The sequence below is a fragment of the Lithobates pipiens genome, unplaced genomic scaffold (genome assembly GCF_037356315.1).
Source record: "Lithobates pipiens isolate NorthernLeopardFrog02 unplaced genomic scaffold, aLitPip1_a1.2 Scaffold_19, whole genome shotgun sequence".
Taxonomy (NCBI): domain Eukaryota; kingdom Metazoa; phylum Chordata; class Amphibia; order Anura; family Ranidae; genus Lithobates; species Lithobates pipiens.
In genome coordinates this window covers 104,984,245-104,989,750 of record NW_027507764.1, presented here as the reverse complement: position 1 = coordinate 104,989,750, position 5,506 = coordinate 104,984,245, and the positions used below count along the sequence as shown (strand labels likewise).

The 5,506-nt window shown below is 38.3% G+C and overlaps 1 long non-coding RNA gene across 1 annotated transcript; it reads left to right on the top strand.

The window, feature by feature from the left end:
• The first annotated feature begins 550 nt into the window (after nucleotides 1-550).
• LOC143998211 (uncharacterized) lies at nucleotides 551-2,344 on the top strand. The gene is made up of 3 exons (XR_013277785.1): nucleotides 551-631; nucleotides 738-803; nucleotides 2,073-2,344. It is a non-coding gene; the product is annotated as an uncharacterized LOC143998211 (long non-coding RNA).
• Nucleotides 2,345-5,506: the final 3,162 nt, after the last annotated feature.

Here is a 5,506-nt window from a genome sequence, read left to right as displayed (position 1 = left end):
GCCCCTAGAACACATGAAGGTGCTCCCTGAATGTTGTGTCTCTCTGAGTGGCTAGGCTGTGTAAAAGTCCCACACGTTGTATCGTAATACTCTGTATGAGTAACAGAATTTTTTTGTGGCCTTTATTTGTGGTATACACATGCCAAGTGCGAGAAATAACCTATTACATTGAATTTTTTTTTTTAAATGTAATAACATAAAAAAAAATTATTCTTTTTGCATTTTGCTGGAGGCGATAAAATGCGCAAATCAAAATACTCACTATGCCTCTTACTCAATATTTTGTAATGTATACTTTCAATAAAGTTGTCATTTGGGGGGTATTTTTACTTTTCGTGCTTGTTCGGGTCGCAATAAATGAGATAGACCACTAGTACATCAGATGTTAGCATTTTTGAGTAATTCGCAACACAGCTTTTAGACTCTCTAACTTTCACAAAGAACAAATAATATCCAGCAGTTTGGGTTATTTGTACCAAAGAAATTTCGGTACATAGATATACATATACATATATAGATATATATATAGATCGCCAAGATAATATATTTTTCTATTCAGTTACAGATATTCTATATTTACACAATATTCTAAATCAATTTGTTGATCCTTTTATTTTAATCAACTGCCATGGTAAGTAAAATTTAAATAATAAATTTAATTCAATTTTTGTCTACAATTAGTATATAAAAAATAACTAACATGTCAATTGACAATTATTGTTTTAATACATTTTAAGGACAATCCTGCTGTGACCGAACCGTCGACCATTCAAAATACCATGCCCTTGACTCAGGATGAAAAAGTAAGTATAATTAACTGCTTTATGGCCGCCGGCTGTCAAACGACGGCCAGGCGGTGCAAGTATTGTGGCTGGAGGGCGTCATATGACGGCTTCCCCTTTAAATAGGCAGGGTGTCATGGAGACACCCCTCGCCACTGAGGGGGGTTAACAGCCATTGGGTATGGCTGTTAACCACGTGACTTCATCACTGCCGATCACAGATGGTTAGACACACACTGTGCGCGGCGCAAACGCGAGCGCGCTTTGTGTGCACGTCGCTAGCTGCGTGTTCCCGGGAACACTGCTTCTCAACGACGCTAGTAAACAGCCATTGGCTGGCTGTTTGCCGACGTGATCGATACACACAGCCGATCAATAACTGTTAACAAACCGCGGTAACGCGATGTTACTGGGTTCTCCTCCTAAGACACCGATCGTGTGTGAGGAGAAGATTGCGTAAACATATTGTTACCGCATACAGTGTACAACAATCGCACTGATTGACCCCCCCCAATAGAGGACCTATAAACAACTATCATAGTACCTGTCACTCACAGTCCATCAGAGTACCCGAGTACCTGTCATCGGCACATCAGAGTACCCGAGTACCTGTCACCAGTCCATCTCAGTACCCGAGTACCATGTTACTTTCAATTTTTCTCATTAAATACTGTAAATAATAACAAGAACCCTTAAAAAGACACATTATGACTCATAGATTATACGTTGAGGTGTTTGCTTTTAAAAACATGGTCATTTTGTGGGCTATTCCATTGTACAGGTACTCCATGGCCTTCCATTGTGTAATAGATGGTTGTGAAATGAGATGTGTCATTTTGGTCATCGAACGTCTCAAGGTGCTATTCAATGTTGGTGCTCTGTTTGTGGCCAGGCTCTGCAAAAGTCTCACACATGTGGTATCGCCATACTTGTGATAAATGTATTTTGCATTGTAACTTGTTGGATGCATATGCTGTAAGTGAGAAATAATGACAATTTCTTTAAAAATTCTTAAAAAAAACATAAATTTATATTATTCTTCTGTTTGCTTTGAATTGTGTGTAGAAATTTGGATCACCATCCGCCACTGGTTCTTGCCAGTGCAGCCAATGAGTCCTGCCTCCTTGTTGAGGATAAGGGCATTCTTTCCGTATACATCTGAGAAGCCTCTTCCAAGTACATTAATGACGCTTAAAGCATCATATTTTTGGAAAAAAAAATTAATAAAAAAAAATTTTGATAAACAAAATCTAAGTATAAGATACTTTTCTTTTCGTTGTGTACTTATAGCGCAGAATGCTGATAAAGAAAATATGGGCTCGGTATCCAGCAAGAAAAAATGATCCGGCTTTCCCCAATAACCCAACCCTGCCCTCTAGTAGTGATAGATTGTCTACATCAGAAACCCAACCGAGCGAAACCGATCGAATTGGCAATGTCACGTGGTGTTCATGTGAAAGGTGCATTAAAATGCCCACCCAAGTGGAGTCTGTCTGCTGCCGGGAAATATACGCCGTTGACGCCTGCATACCTGAGGGACATCAATGCATTACGCAGGCAGATACCTTTATTTCCCAAATAGTGCACCATGAGCACGTGAGAATTGCGTATATGGCGATTCATATGGATAATCTCCCTCTGGTAGATGCCAACAACAACAGGTGATTACTTTATGCCAATATTTCTTCTAAAGTTTATAAGTCAGAATTATAAGTACCGTATATACTCGAGTATAGGCCCACCCGAATATAAGCCGAGGCCCCCAATTTTCTACCCCAAAAAAATGTGAAACTTATTGACTCGTGTATAAGCCGAGGGTGAGACATGCCTGTCCATCCCTGTGTGTACGTCCATCCCTGTGTGTCCGTCAATCCCTGTGTGTCCATCCATCCCTGTGTGTGTGTCCGTCCATCCCTGTGTGTGCAGCCTTGTGTGTCCAGCCCAAATGTGTCCCGAGCCTGTGTGCTTCTGCCATGCCAGGATCAACGCTCTTCTCGTCTGACAGACGGCGTTGGCGCCTCGGAGGCCATTCCACTGTTCAAAAGCCGCGCCTCCGTCTGTGATAGGCGGAACAGTCTATTTCCCAGCAGTCTGTGTTCCGCCTATCACGGACATCCTCTCATCCTCGTCCGTAGTATGAGGATGAGCGGATGTCCGTGATAGGCGGAACACAGACTGCTGGGAAATTGAGTGTTCCACCTATCACAGACAGGGAGTTGCGGCTTTTGAATTGTAGACTGGCCGCCGTCTGTCTGCTCGACACGCTGATTGGGCAGGCAGACGGCGATGACTCGAGTATAAGCCGAGGGGGGCACTTTCAGCCTCTAAAAAAGAGGCTGAAAATCTCGGGTTATATTGGAGTATATATGGTAGTAAAGGAATAAGCTAATAATTGATATAAATTGGAAATTTGTGACTTTATTTATAAAATTTCATATTTACACTTTTTATTCTATTTATTCCAGGAGATTACGTAAAACCGCGTATCGCACTTTCATAGCATGGATTTATGGTATTTTAGGAAAGGGAAACCGAAGGGTTATACCTTCCTGTGCAGTCAATGCAGTACGACTTGTTTTTCCAGATCCCAATGGATCATATGTCGGATTTCTTTATGCCAATGATTATGATGCTTCCGAAATGGCTTTATATTAAACGAAATAATGTTTAATGTGATTTTTTTTGAAATATTTGTGCAATTAAAAAAAAAAAAAAAAAATTGAAATACAATAGGTGTGTTACTTTGTTAATGCTAAGTACTATTAATGATGTTGATTTAATGTGTAATTTGAGAAATTAGATGCATATTACTGTTCTTAATACTTGATTCGGAATCAATTATATTAAATATTTTTATTACAAACTAAAAATAAATACCAAAAATCAGTAAATACATAGATTGCAATGTGCATACACAAACCATAAAAATATATTTCTTTTAGACAGTAATTAACCAATAATTAAAAAAAACATTTAACATTCTAAAGAATAGAATCCAAAATTAGATTTAATATTTTATACAACAGGAAATCGTGTTCTGTGCTTGGCAATAGCAGCACTGGTTTCAGGCCTTTCTTCGGTTGCAATATTTTTTGGAAATTGTACATTTTTGGATTTCCATGTACTTTTTAAAGTACCTTCTGTGATTGACAGCATGTTTGCCAAAATAGTTTTGGCATGTTCGTTCGACATTTTTTCAAAAACGTTTCGAACGATCCATTTTTTACGTCCTCGGGGGAAATCCAAATTTTTACGCTCAACTTGAAAGACTTCTCCACTGTCATCAATTTTAGTTACTGTTGCCATTTTTCTACCAATATTATTGTTGTGCTGCAATGCAGCCAATCGTGTTCTAGCCTCCATAGAATCATATTTATAATGAATTCTCTTCGGTCTATATTTTAACATCATGCTATGGTATGTTTCAATGGTCCCAGTCTGGCAGAAATAAGTAAGATGCTTTAAATCCTTTTCGATTTGTGCGTCCATTATAATTGCAGATAATGAATCGAAGGCAGGTGTGTTTTTTTCAAGCCATGGAATTTTTGGAAAAAGAATACTCTGATCATCATGTAAGCACTGATGTTGTATGTCTCCATCTCGCCATGAATGTTCATTCACTACATGATGTAGCAGAGATTGCCATTGTTGTCTGAAAACATCTTCATTTCCGTCACAAGTTCTGCTACACCAGTAGAAATGCGTCAGTATGGCTCCAATCCACGGTAAAATTGGACGAAAAGCTTTTTTTTTGGAGATTTGAATCAATTTGCGCTTTAAATTTTTAACATAATGCCATATATCGAATTGATGATTAATATTTTCGTATTTAGTCGTAGTCAATAGTTTTCGAATTCCCGTGTGGCGATCAGTGCCTACAAATTGAACATCATATTCATTTTCCAATATTCTGTCAAGTGCTATGGTAAAGCCCAATTTTTCCATGGCAACTGAGGATGTGGTTTGGGAGACTTGCACCAATTCAAAATCTACAATTTTTTTAGAATAGATATCCATAAAGGTATACGTTGTATATTTTGCACAAAAACCAGGACTATCGCATTGTCCGTCACCAATGAGGAATAGTGGAGTTCCTGTCAATTCCTCCTTTACATTTATACAATTTTGATTCCAGCTGTAATCTATGGAAGGATAAATATACTGTTTTTTAGCACGGTTATAGGACGATTTCCCAAACATAGAAATTCCACTAAGATCAAACATTTCCTTTACCTTTTGGTAACTACCACCTGACAAACAAATGGCGCCAGCAAGTACAATATTGCCTGCAGCATAATTTTTTATCTTTGGTTGGCTTTCCCAAAGTTTGATGCGGTGCTGTGCATTACATGTTGAAAACACTATCAGCATCGTACCGACTATTTTCTTTTCTATTTTTGTAATTTTCGAAAAGCAGGTCTGGTCGGGGCATCGCATTTTAAAAAGCAATGTATCTAGACTGCTTTCGAAGACAATAAATTTCTTTTCAGTAATCATATTAAGGGGGTCATTAATTTGATCGACAGTTAGTGGCTCAATTATACTGTCATTCAAAGTGAAGTCACTTTTTTGAGGTGTATCAAAATCTGACTCGTGACAACTTGGGTCGTCTTCATATGCCAGTTTTCGTTTTTTTTTAATGATTGGACTCTCTATTTCTAGATCATCAAGTGTACTTTCTATATTTATATCTTCTGATGGCAGATCACAGACTGTAGGTGAAA